The 13,122-nt window shown below is 36.8% G+C and overlaps 1 pseudogene across 1 annotated transcript in view; it reads left to right on the forward strand.

Annotated features, from left to right (window-relative positions):
• Positions 1-418: 418 nt before the first annotated feature.
• Positions 419-13,122, forward strand: part of LOC307061527 (peptidyl-prolyl cis-trans isomerase E-like) — a 180,308-nt pseudogene continuing 167,604 nt past the window's right edge. The window contains exons 1-2 of the transcript in view: positions 419-457; positions 9,711-9,869. The product of the transcript in view is annotated as a peptidyl-prolyl cis-trans isomerase E-like (transcript). The remainder of the gene's footprint in view (positions 458-9,710; positions 9,870-13,122) is intronic.

The following is a 13,122-nucleotide window of genomic DNA, read 5'->3' on the forward strand; positions in this document are numbered from 1 at the left end:
TAATGGGCATCCCATATGATTCCAGTGCAGGTGTTCTGTGTGTTGCATAGTGAGTAATATAGGCATGATTTGGCTCAGGTATAGCCTAGTTTATTTGGTTCAGCTAGTACCTGTTTATTTGCTGCTATGTATCCATTCTTCTACCTTCTTGCAAAAGATACACTAAATTGGGGGTGAGGGGAATGACCCCATTCTCAGCCATGTGGTTTGAGTGAGATTTACTCCAGCTTAGATCTAGAGGTGTTTTCTATTTGCCTTCAGCCAAATGGCAGATCACACTGCACTGACCATAGTGATTAGTTCAGCAAAGGGCATGTAAATCAATCAGAATCATCAATTACTAGCTGGAAGAAGTGTTTTTGGTGGTTACTGGGAAAGAATCAGCTATTTTCATTTTTCCTTTGATTTTCTTGTGGACATGAAGCTTGGAACTGCCGTGACTATCTTGTCTAAAGAGGTGAGTAAGTTAGAGGAAGCAGATAGAGCTAGAACCAGATGATACCACCAGCCTTCTGCCCAAGGACTAAGCTTACATGAACCGATACATCCCTTTTTGCTTAACCTAGACTTGCAGACCCTCACCTCTAGGTTAAGCAAAAAGGAATGTATCAGTTCTTAGAAGAGTAGAATTAGGTAAACTGAAGCAGAGGGATGGGCAACTGGGAGGCTCCATCTCTTTTTTGGCCTGAATGATGCTCATCCTTCTTAGGATAGTTAAATAGTTAAATTTAAATTTAGGCATAGTTAAATCTGTGCCTTTTGAACATTGGGACTCTGTGTCTACTGTGGTTGCAGCAATGGAGGGCAAAGGTAGGAAAAATTCAGGATGGTTGGAGCATGTCTGCCACATTTTGAAACCTTCAGTGAGGTCTGTAGGATAGAGATAAGGCTGAAACTAGCCTTTCTGACAGCAAAGAGGAAGGAAACATGGTTTTTTAAAGGAAAGCTCTTTCTGCTTGAGACCTGTATTTCAAGAGGACTGAAAGACTGATCCCCTGGGGCTGGCAAGTGTGAAAAAGCCCAGTGGTCAACCCTATCCAAGGTTAGTACTAATGGAGGCAAAGAGGTAGCATTGCAGCAGAAGGTAAGATTGGAGCCCCAGAAAAGCCTAAGTGCCTCCATCTGGACAGATGAGACCATCACCACCAATGTGAGGATGCAACCTGTGGACTGGGCAGATTCATAGAGCTTCCCTGTCTCATCCTAGCATGTCATACACCTCTAAAGCAGAGGACAAGATGGGAGTAGGAAACTGAGTGTTAGGGGAATGGGTAAGAGCACTGGAGATGTATTGTGAATAAACTATATTTTCTGTTTCTGGACCTTGTGTTAGTAGATCTCTGGCTATGGTTACTAGCTCATGGGGCTAACCAGTAGCATATAACTTGAAACCTCTATATTTTTAGGCAGTTAATTCTATTGCCCAAGAAACACCAAGATTGGTCGGCAACAGATTATGATTGCTTAGTCCTTAAGCCTATTTTTAAGTTGTCAACATGTACCAAGGGAAAGTGGGCTGCTAAAGAGGACTAGCCCCCAGAAGGGGCAAACACTCTTCTTCTAGATTGGATGGAGACTGCAGCTACTTTGCTGCCCATAACAAGAGCAGCCTGAGATGAGGTCAACCCTTAGATGGAGGAAAGACAAGAAATGAGTATGCCCCTTAAGCCTCAAATCAGGGAGTGCCTGAGGCTAGCCCTTCTTTGGACTTTGTAGATAAAGGAGCCAATAAATTCTCATTATGTTTTGAGTTTTGTTTTGCCATTTGCAGCATAAATGATCATCTGATATACCTGACATGCCCCTTATGTATTAGAGTTCTCCAGAGAAATAGAACCAATATATGATTTATTATAAGGTATTGGCATACAGGATTATAGAGGTTGAGAATTCCCATGATCTGTTGTCTGCAACTGGAGACTCAAGAAAGCTTGTGGTAGTTAAAAGGTCTGAGAACCAGGAGTGCTGAGGGTAGGAGAAGATTGATGACTTATATTAGAGAGGGACAACTCCAACCTTCCTCCACCTTTTTGTTCTATTCAGGCCATCAATGGATTGGATGAGGTCTGTCCACGTCAGGGAGGGCCATCTACTTTACTCAGTCTACCAATTAAAATGCTAATCTCTTTCAGAAACACCCTCACAGACACATGCACAAATAATATTTAATTAGATATCTGGGCATCCCTTGGCTCTGTCAAGTTGATACCGAAATTAACCATTACACCTTACAAATAACTTTGTAGTGTTAATTAACTTTTTAGGAGCCTGAGTTTCTTCTACCCTGTAATGAGAACAATATCTATTGTGAGCCTCAGGAATAATGTATATAAAGCATAGTGCATGGTATATAATGAGTGCCTAATTAATGTTACTTTTATGGTCTATATCAGTGTTTTCCCCCGTCATGTATTATTTAGTCATCAACCTTATTGGGTATTTTGATCACTTTTTTTCACCCCATTGCTGAGAGAGGGATTCCTATCCTAGGATTAAGGGGATAGCCAAAAGCATGACACCTGACACTGGACAGATGAGATTGATAGCAATTCATCAGTCCTGGGGGAGCAGGACACTGCATGCTTCCCAGGGCCACATGAGGTCGCACTTGGGAGTAGAATGAACAAGCAGGGACTGTGGGAAGCTGACTTTGTAGTATTAAGAGCATAAGATGCCCCCTGGTTTTTGCAGGAGGGTGTGATTGGATTGTTTGAATAATTTCATGGACTGGCAGGGAATTGAAGACCACTCCTCAGGCATAAATAAGCAGGCAATGTGCCTGGGCCCCATGATAAAAAGGAATGTTTGGCTAGGGGACCGTATCTGTCTGAGCAGAATGGGAAGGAGAACTTGTAGGAACTGAGGCCCTCTCAGTTTTCCTGAGATGTCAGGGCAACACAAAAATAGTAATTTTAGGCCTTATGCCACATGGGGGTAGAGGAAAAAGCACTTCGATTTAGTTAGAATTTCTGGTTGCCATGTGGCCTATAAAATGAGAATATGCCAGTTCTGTCTCTCTTGAGGATCTTTGTGAAGATTATCAGTCATATTTGTGTCTAAGAATACATCAGATGCTCTTTCTTTTGACTGAGTAGTATTAGAAACAGAATCTTTGGCCCAAGACACCATGGGCAAGTTTATTTTGGGGCTTCAGGAATTGGAGAGTAGGATAATGGTTCTCAAGGTTGAAAGTAGTTAAGAATAGCTGTTGGTGCTTGTGAAACACATACACATGAAACACACTTTACTAATCTACATCCGCAGAAAAGTTTCAAAGTTTTGGTGGTTTAAGGCAGCATATTGATTTAGTAATGTACATTTAACAAGATCTCAGATTATTCTGATGCAGTAGTCCTTCAACCAAACAGTGTCAACATTGGTTTAGTGCCAGGGTTCTCAAACTTGACTGTGCATCAGAATGCATTGAGGGGTTGTTAAAACACACATCGCTGGGCCCTATCCTCAAAGTCTCTGACTCAGTAGGTCCGGATGGGACCCCCAAATTTGCATTTCTAACAAGTTTCTAGGTGATGCTGCAAGGACCACACTTTGAGAATCATTGGTTTAGTGTAGTAATTCTCAGTTGTATATGATTTTTCCCCCAGGGGACATTTGCCAGTGTCTACAGACACTTCTGGTTGTCACAACTGAAGGGTGCTACTGATATCTCGTGTTAAAGGCCAAGGATGCTGCTGAACATCCTACAATGCACAGGACGTCATTCCTTCCCTACGACAAAGAATTATCTGACCCCAAATGTCAATAGTGCTAAAGTTGAGAACCACCAACGTAGTGGCATTTTCTGGGGCGGGAGGGTGAGATCGTCTCCTCATGGCAGCAGGTGCACATGGTTCATGTACATAGACACTGTAGGGAGTTGGCCTGAAAAGAGCAGCTAAGTGGAATTTACCAAAGACATTTTATAAAAGAAATAACTTCACACTCTTAATGAGCCACTCATTTACTATCTTGCTGTCTACCCTGAAGAGCTGATCTGAATCGAGTGATCCTTTTGAAATCAATGGAAACTATACTCTGGATGAGAGAAGGGATGAAAAGAAACAGCTATGTTAATTCTGATTTAAGCAAAGTTTCTCATTCCCTTTGATTAAATTGCAGGTGAAAGGAAGTAGATGAAATGATGCAGTTGAGTGGGCACCAAATATTGATACAAATGAATGACTCTGAAGGAAAAAAACGGTAATGATAGGTGAAACTTGTGTGGATTAGTTAGTTTAAAAATCCTCTTTGTAGGGCTGCATGCAGATATTTAGATGCTCTTATTCAGCAATCTGACACTTGTTACCTAAGATGTAAACTGAAATAAGCAGTTTTCTTACTTTTTGCTGTATTTACAGCAATCAATAATTGTAATAACTCCAAGGCTGGCAAAATATTGTTAAAGGGTAGAAATCTGATAGATGAGATTTTTCTTAGAGCTTGGAGAAAATTTTGAGTTACTTTAAGTTATCGATGGTAGCAAAGAAAAGTAAATGCATTTTTTTAAACAAGGCTGTGCAAAACAGACCACATTTTACTGAGCTTCTTTAAAGCACTGATGATGGAGCTGAGCACAAGCTAAGTAACATACTCATGAAATCTGGCATATACTCAGCATCTAACAGAAAGCAGGCACTGAACAGTCTAAAATTTAATGTTGGACTGACCACACACAAACATTTCAGGAAAGAACTCCTTACATCTTTTAAAAAGCAGAATTAGCGAATATACATTGATTTACATTCCCCTATTCTCATCACTCATTAATAAGGATAGGGGGATGGAATTCTTGCAGAGGAAGAAAGATAGCTAGAAGGACCAATTCCCAGCTAGGAATTCTACTTTGTTCCTCATTTTATCTTTTACTTTTCCTGTGCTCACCGATGCCAATCCCAGTTACACATCTTTAATAGATAACCAACAATATCTTTTGAAATTTTGGGTATGATGAATATTCTATGTATGTAAACATATTATCATCACCACCAACATTAATGTGTTTATAATTTTATATTCTCTCAATTTCTGTAGGTTTTAGTTTCTACATCTGTAAAATGTTAAAATATTTTTTCTCCTTGGAATGCTTTTATCAAATAAATGTGTTAAATTCTAATATGTAAATAAAATCTGATTGGCTGCTCTGATTGAATCCTCCTAGTTAGAACCAGAAATTGGAAGCTAAGACCTCATCCATTGGTTCGCATGGCGGTTCCTGGAGAATCTTGAAGCTTTAAGATTACACAAAACACTGTTTAATAATCAAGGGTCTAAAATTTTAGATACCCTCTAAAATCTCCTCAAGCTTGCCAAATATAGGCACTTATTACCTCCAGAAAGGATTTAAGTGAATTTATGAACAAGACCTTATTTATATTTAAAATTCAGGTAAGAATATCTGGAAATTTGACTCAGAGCTTCCTTGTAACACACACACACACACACACACACACACACACAGAAGAAGGCAATAGGTTACCTGGCTTGTCTAATAAATGTCTAAAAATAATTTATTAATTGGATCCTTTTAGTAAGGCTATTTAACAATGTAATGGGTATCTTCAGTTGTGATTTGGTAAAATATGGAGTTCTCCTAGACATATAGAATTTTCTTTTATTATCAGTCAAAGCTGAGTACGTATAACTGAATCTTGAATTTTAGAAGCACAGAAAGCATTTGTGAGAGGATTAAGATACACCTAAAAATGTTGATTTCTTTTTAAAAATTTCATTTGTTTATTTATTTATTTTGGCCATGCCTCGAGGCACGTGGGATCTTAGTTCCCCACACAGGGATTGAACATGCACCCCCTGCAGTGGATGCACAGAATCTTAACCACTGGACCTCCAGGGAAGTCCCTAAAAATGTTGATTTCTCGTGACCTAGCTAGACGTGTAGGAGTTACGATGCACATGTTCCTTAAACTGAAGTAATTTACAAATATTAATCATCTCAATCTTCAGTCATAGGCAAGATTGAGTTCTCTACAAAGTGAATGAAGTACAGATGCTCTGTATTGTGGTTTAAATGTGTTTTATCTACACAGTATCCTGGAGAAAGGGTTGGCATGCCATTTTGAAATTAAGGGAACATGACCTGCCTGAATGGAGGGTGGGCACCTTGCACAGTTTAAACGAAGATACTGTGTTTTATCTACACAGTATCCTGCAAAAAGGGTTGGCGTGCCATTTTGAAATTAAGGGAACATGACCTGCTGAATGGAAGGTGGGCACCTTGCACAGTGGTATACAAAAGGGATTCCAGCAACTGGGGACCACGTTTTCTCTCAAAAAAAAGCAAACAAACCCTGTTTTTAGTATGTATAAATGCCTAGACAATTACTTAGTTGAGACATAAAAGCACCTTCTAGAGATGAACATAGAGATAGTTGTGTCCTGGAAAATTTTAAGTATTGGTTGTCAGTCTACTTTGACCTTAACTAAATTTAAGAATCACTTCACATAACATCTGGTGTTGAATGTCAGTGTCTTTGTGTGTCTTTCTGGGTATGTTTATATGCAAAATGCCTGAGAGAATTGACTTTGGGGCAAATAATTTAATGGGTCTTTTTTCTTTTTACATAGTGATACTTGTATGTTATAGAAAACTTAGAACTTAAATAGGTAGGGAAAAAAAGAAGCTAAAACTTATCTTCAATGCCACTGTCCAATGAAAATAACATTGATATTTGGTTTTAATCTTTCTTTCCATTCTTTTTTTTTTCTATACAGATGTTTTTGCTTACTAATAAAAAAGAGATTGGTATAAATACCATTATCTAACTCTTTTTTTAAGAGCATGATATTAGGCAAATATCTTTCCATGTTATTAAATATTTACCTATAACATTATTTTTAATGCTGTCTATAAGATTCCTTTGTATGGATATGCTATAATTTATTTAATTTTCTATTACTGAGCATTTAGATTTTTTCCAAATTTTTACTATAAATGACATTCTAGTGAAAACTTAAAATAGTTTGCACACATATAGGATAGATTTTTTTATAGTTATAAAACAAAATACTTTCCTCTCATTTTTAGAATAACATTATTTTTACTCTAACTATAAAAATAAAATTACACCCTTGTAGAAAATTATAGGAAACCATAAGAAGGAAGTAAAAGCCATAATTTTTAATTTTTTAAATTTATTTTTATATATTTTTATATACAGCAGGTCCTTATTAGTTATCCATTTTATACATATTAGTGTATGCGTGTCAATCCCAATCTCCCAAATCATCACACCACCCCCGACACTGCCCCCACTACTTTCCCCCCTTGGTGTCCATATGTTAGTCCTCTACATCTGTGTCTCAATTTCTGCCCTGCAAACCGGTTCATCTGTACTATTTTTCTAGGTTCCACATATATGCATTAATATACGATATTTGTTTTTCTCTTTCTGACTTACTTCACTCTGTATGACAGTCTCTAGATCAATCCACATCTCTACAAATGACCCAATTTCGTTCCTTTTTATGGCTGAGTAATATTCCTTTGTATATATGTACCCCATCTTCTTTATCCATTCGTCTGTCGATGGGCATTTAGGTTGCTTCCATGTCCTGGCTATTGTAAATAGTGTTGCAGTGAACAGTGGGGTGCATGTGTCTTTTTGAATTATGGTTTTCTCTGGGTATATGCCCAGTAGTGGGATTGCTGGGTCATATGGTAGTTCTGTTTTTAGTTTTTTAAGGAACCTCCATACTGTACTCCATAGTGGCTGTATCAATTTACTTTCCCACCAACAGTGCAAGAGTGTTCCCTTTTCTCCACACCTTCTCCAGCATTTGTTGTTTGTAGATTTTCTGATGATGTCCATTCTAACTGGTGTGAGGTGATACCTCATTGTAGTTTTGATTTACATTTTTCTAATAATTAGTGATGTTGAGCAGCTTTTCATGTGCTTCTTGGCCATCTGTATGTCCTCTTTGGAGAAATGTCTATTTAGGTCTTCTACCCATTTTTGGATTGGGTTGTTTGTTTTTTTAATATTGAGCTGCATGAGCTGTTTATATATTTTGGAGATTAATCCTTTGTCCGTTGATTCGTTTGCACATATTTTCTCCCATTCTGAGAGTTGTCTTTCATCTTGTTTGTAGTTTCCTTTGCTGTGCAAAAGCTTTTAAGTTTCATTAGGTCCCATTTGTTTATTTTTGTTTTTATTTCCATTACTGTAGGAGGTGGATCAAAAAAGATCTTGCTGTGATTTATGTCAAAGACTGTTCTTCCTATGTTTTCCTCTAAGAGTTTTATAGTGTCCAGTCTTACATTTAGGTCTCTAATCCATTTTGAGTTTATTTCTGTGTATGGTATTAGGGAGTGTTCTAATTTCCTTCTTTTACATGTAGCTGTCCAGTTTTCCCAGCACCACTTATTGAAGAGACTGTCTTTTTCTCCATTGTATATTCTTGCCTCCTTTGTCATAGATTAGTTGACCATAGGTGCGTGGGTTTATCTCTGGGCTTTCTATCCTGTTCTATTGATCTATGTTTCTGTTTTTATGCCAGTACTATATTGTCTTGATTACTGTAGCTTTGTATTTTAGTCTGAAGTCAGGGAGTCTGATTCCTCCAACTCCGTTTTTTCCCCTCAAGACTGCTTTGGCTATTTGGGGTCTTTTGTGTCTCAATACAAATTTTAAGATTTTTTGTTCTGGTTCTGTAAAAAATGCCATTGGTAATTTGACGGGGATTGCATTGAATCTGTAGATTGCTTTGGGTAGTATAGTCATTTTCACAATGTTGATTCTTCCAATCCAAGAACATGGTATATCTCTCCATCTGTTGGTATCATCTTTAATTTCTTTCATCAGTGTCTTATAATTTTCTGCATACAGGTCTTCTGTCTCCCTAGGTCGGTTTATTCCTAGGTATTTTATTCTCTTTGTTGCCATGGTAAATGAGTTTCTTTAATTTCTCTTTCAGATTTTTCATCATTAGTGTATAGGAATGCAAGAGATTTCTGTGCATTAATTTTGTATCCTGCAACTCTACCAAATTCATTGATTAGCTCTAGTAGTTTTCTGGTGGCATCTTTAGGATTCTCTATGTATAGTATCATGTCATCTGCAAACAGTGACAGTTTTACTTCTTTTCCAATTTGTATTCTTTTTCTTCTCTGATTGCCATGGCTAGGACTTCCAAAACTCTGTTGAATAATAGTGGTGAGAGTGGACATCCTTGTCTTGTTCCTGATCTTAGAGGAAATGGTTTCAGTTTTTCACCATTGAGAATGATGTTTGCTGGGGGTTTGTCATATATGGCCTTTATTATGTTGAGGTAGGTTTCCTCTGTGCCCACTTTCTGGAGAGTTTTTTTAATCATAAATCAGTGTTGAATTTTGTCAAAAGCTTTTTCTGCATCTGTTGAGATGATCATATGGTTTTATTTTTTATTTTTAAATTTGGTGTGTGTGTGGTTTTATTAAAACTCAGTAATTTAAACTCAGATTTACCTAGTAGGATATTAACTATGATGTTCTTTATATATTTTTCAAATTAATTTCTATTGGAGTAGAGTTGATTTACAATGTTGTGTTAGTTCTTTATATATTTTTAAAAGAATTTTTCTTCATTTATTTCTTGGTTTCCATATTTCTGTTGATTTTTTTTTCTTGTTAGAACATGTATATGTGAAAAATATGCTTTGTTCCATTTGTCTCAGGATGGACAAAAATATGCTCTTTGTGGTCCCATGTGTTTCAGGAAGCAAGAGGCTACTATGAGCAGTCTGGAGTTGGTCCACTGCCTATTGTCCTGTTCAATGGAATGCCCTTTGAAAAGGAGCAGCTAGACCCTGATGAGTTGGAAACCATCACAGTGCACAAAATCCTGGGACTACACTTCTTTCAAAGTACTTACTTGGTAAGTACTGTTTCAAGGCTGATTTTGAAAGAGAATGGTTTGCTTACATTTTTGTAGTCTCTGTAGTAGGCAATAAAATGCTTTAAGTATCACTGTTTTCTATACACCACTCACAATTGATTTGCAGACTCCCAGCAGGTTCTGCTGTAGTGAAATATCCATGAGACTTTTTGTACGTTGTTTTTGAAATAACTAATTTTATTGTCTTCAAGTTTAAATTTTATTTTAAAAATTCTTAAGAATTTAGCCATTCTAAGAGACATTTGTTCTACTTGTAAGGAATTTTGACTCAGAAAAATTCAAATATTTGATATATACATAGTTATTGTTGAGATATAACTTACATGCCGTAGAACTCAGCCTTTTAAGGTGGACTATGCAGTGGGTTTTAGTATTTACACAGAATTATGCAACTATCACCACTGTCTAATTTCAGAGCCTTATCCTCACCCCTAATATAAACCTGACACCCAGTAGCAATTACTCCCCATTTTCCCCTACCCTACTTCCTGGCAACCATGAATCTGTTTTCAGTCTCTATGGATTTGCCTGTTTGGGACATTTTATATAAAGGGATGCATATAATATATGGACTTTTGTGACTGATTTCTTTTACTTAGCATAATCTTTTCAAGGTTTATCCTTGTTGGAGCTTGTGTCAGTACTTCATTCCTTTTTATGGCCAAATAATAGTTCCTCCAATGGATATACCACAGTTTGTTTATCCATTCATATTTAGGTTATTGCCGCATTTTTGGCTACTATGAATAATGCTGCTGCTATAAGCAATCATGTAAAAGTTTTAATATAGATATATGTTCTCAGTTGTCTTGGGTATACACCTAAGAGTGGAATTGCCTACTCATGTAGTTATTCTATTTTTAATAGTAATTCCATTTTTACAGAACTGGCAGACTGTTTTCCAAAGCACCTGCACCCTTATACATTCCTCTCAGCAATGTATGCAGGTTCCATTTTCTATAAATTCTAGCCAATTCTTGGTATTGTCTGTCTCTTCGGATCATATGGTTTTTATTCTTCAATTTGTTAATATGGTGTATCACATTGATTTATTTGCATATATTGAAGAATCCTTGCATCTCTGGGGTAAATCCCACTGGATCGTGGTATATGATCCTTTTAATGTGTTGTTAGATTCTGTTTGCTAGTATTTTATTGAGGATTTTTGCATCTATATTCATCAGTGATATTGGTCTGTAGTTTTCTTTTTTTGTAGTATCTTTGTCTGGTTTTGGTATCAGGGTGATGGTAGCCTCATAGAATGAGTTTGGGAGTGTTCCTTCCTCTGCAATTTTTTGAAGACTTTGAGAAGGATGGGTGTTAGCTCTTCTGTAAATGTTTGATAGAATTCACCTGTGAAGCCATCTGGTCCTGGACTTCTGTTTGTTGGAAGATTTTTAATCACAGTTTCAATTTCATTACTTGTGATTGGTCTGTTCATATTTTCTATTTCTTCCTGGTTCAGTCTTGGAAGGTTATACCTTTCTAAGAATTTGTCCATTTCTTCCAGGTTGTCCATTTTATTGGCATAGAGTTGCTTGTAGTAGTCTCTTAGGATGCTTTGTATTTCTGCGTTGTCTGTTTTAACTTCTCCTTTTTCATTTCTATTTTTATTGATTTGAGTCCTCTCCCTCTTTTTCTTGATGAGTCTGGCTAATGGTTTATCAATTTTGTTTATCTTCTCAAAGAAACAGCTTTTAGCTTTATTGATCTTTGCTATTATTTTCTTTGTTTCTATTTCATTTATTTCTGCTCTGATCTTTATGATTTCTTTCCTTCTGCTAACTTTGGTTCTTGTTTGTTCTTCTTTCTCTAGTTTCTTTAGGTGTAAGGTTAGATTGTTTATTTGAGATGTTTGTTGTTTCTTGAGGTAGGATTGTATTGCTATAAACTTCCCTCTTAGAACTGCTTTTGCTGCATCCTGTAGGTTTGGGATCATCATGTTTTCATTGTCTTTCATCTCTAGGCATTTTTTGATTTCCTCTTTGATTTCTTCAGTGGTCGCTTGGTTATTTAGTAATGTATTGTTTAGCCTCCATGTGTTTGTGTGTTTTACATTTTTTCCCCTGTAATTGATATCTAGTCTCATAGTGTTGTGGTCAGAAAAGATGCTTGATATGATCTCAGTTTTCTTAAATTTACTGAGGCTTGATTTATGACCCAAGATGTGATCTATCCTGTGAATGTTCCATGTGCACTTGAGAAGAAAATGTAATCTCCTGTTTTTGAATGGAATGTCCTATAAATATCAATTAAATCTATCTGGTCTGTTGTGTCATTTAAAGCTTCTGTTTCCTTATTAATTTTCATTTTGGATGATCTGTCCATTGGTGAAAGTGGGGTGTTAAAGTTCCCTACTATTATTATGTTACTGTAGATTTCCCCTTTTTTTGGCTGTTAGCATTTGCCTTATGTATTGAGGTGCTCCTATGTTGGGTGCATAAATATTTACAATTGTTATATCTTTTTCTTGGATTGATCCCTTGATCATTATGTAGTGTCCTTCTTTGTCTCTTGTAATAGTCTTTGTTTTAAAGTCTATTTTGTCTGATATGAGAATTGCTACTCCAGCTTTCTTTTGATTTCCATTTGCATGAAATATCTTTTTCTGTCCCCTCACTTTCAGTTTGTATGTGTCCCTAGGTCTGAAGTGGGTCTCTTATAGACAGCATATATATGGGTCTTGTTTTTGTATCCATTCAGTGAGCCTGTGTCTTTTGGTTGGAGCATTTAATCCATTCATGTTTAAGGTAATTATCCATATGCATGTTCCTATTACTGTTTTCTTAATTGTTTTGGGTTTGTTTTTGTAGGTCCTTTTCTTCTCTTGTCTTTCCCACTTAGAGAAGTTCCTTTAGCATTTGTTGTAGAGCTGGTTTGGTGATGCTGAACTCTGTTAGCTTTTGCTTGTCTGTAAAGCTTTTGATTTCTCCGTCGAATCTGAATGAGATCCTTGCCCGGTAGAGTGATCTTGGTTGTAGGTTCTTCCCTTTCATCACTTTAAATATGTCAAGCCACTCCCTTCTGGCTTGTAGAGTTTCTGCTGAGAAATCAGCTGTTAACCTTGTGGGAGTTCCCTTGTATGTTATTTGTCATTTTTCCCTTGCTGCTTTCAGTAATTTTTCTTTGTCTTTAATTTTTGCCAATTTGATTACTATGTGTCTCGGCATGTTTCTCCTTGGGTTTATCCTGTTTGGGACTCTCTGCACTTGGGTGGCTATTTCCTTTCCCA

The sequence above is a fragment of the Hyperoodon ampullatus genome (genome assembly GCF_949752795.1).
Source record: "Hyperoodon ampullatus genome assembly, chromosome: 12".
NCBI lineage: Eukaryota > Metazoa > Chordata > Mammalia > Artiodactyla > Ziphiidae > Hyperoodon > Hyperoodon ampullatus.